This window comes from Crocuta crocuta, unplaced genomic scaffold (assembly GCF_008692635.1).
Source record: "Crocuta crocuta isolate KB4526 unplaced genomic scaffold, BGI_CrCroc_1.0 scaffold149, whole genome shotgun sequence".
Lineage (NCBI taxonomy): Eukaryota > Metazoa > Chordata > Mammalia > Carnivora > Hyaenidae > Crocuta > Crocuta crocuta.
This window is the reverse complement of record NW_027551561.1, coordinates 1,170,513-1,170,996: the sequence shown is the minus strand read 5'-3', so window position 1 is coordinate 1,170,996 and position 484 is coordinate 1,170,513. Positions and strand designations below refer to the sequence as shown.

General features: G+C 68.6%; 1 protein-coding gene across 1 annotated transcript in view; it reads left to right on the top strand.

Moving 5' to 3' along the window:
- The first annotated feature begins 212 nt into the window (after nt 1–212).
- The window catches only part of PAFAH1B1 (platelet activating factor acetylhydrolase 1b regulatory subunit 1), an 83,814-nt gene continuing 83,542 nt past the window's right edge, over nt 213–484 (top strand). The window contains exon 1 of the mRNA XM_077749924.1: nt 213–319. The gene's annotated coding sequence lies outside the window, so the exon portion shown is untranslated. The remainder of the gene's footprint in view (nt 320–484) is intronic.

Here is a 484-nt window from a genome sequence, read left to right as displayed (position 1 = left end):
GCCGGAGTTCCTGAGGTGCCTGGACAGGAAGACGAGGGTCTAGGAAAAGGGAGATCAAGGTTCCAGAGACAAGCACAGCACGAGAAGGGGAGCAAACTAGCCGCCCGCCACTCGCCACTGCCAAGCCGCAGAGCCAGCGCGCCCGCTAAGCGGAAGGCAGCGCGGTTCAGGGCCCGGCCCAGGCCTGCGCATGCGCCGCAGCTCCTCTCCTCTCCTCCCTCCCTCCTTCCTCCCTTCCCTCTCCCTCTCCCCCTCCCCCGCCGGTGGATGGGAGTGAAGGACGGAAGAGGCCCTGCGGAGGCGGCGGTGCAGCGCTCCGGTAAGGCGGCGAGGGTCTGCGCTCTCCCCTCTGTCTTCTCCACCGCGCTCGAGCTGCTGCGGGCCGGGCGGCCTGACGAGGTGGCTGCGCCGGTCCCCTCCCTCCCATTCTCCCCTCCCCCTGCCGCCGCCTCCTCCTTCTTCTTCTCTCCTCGCTCTCAAAATG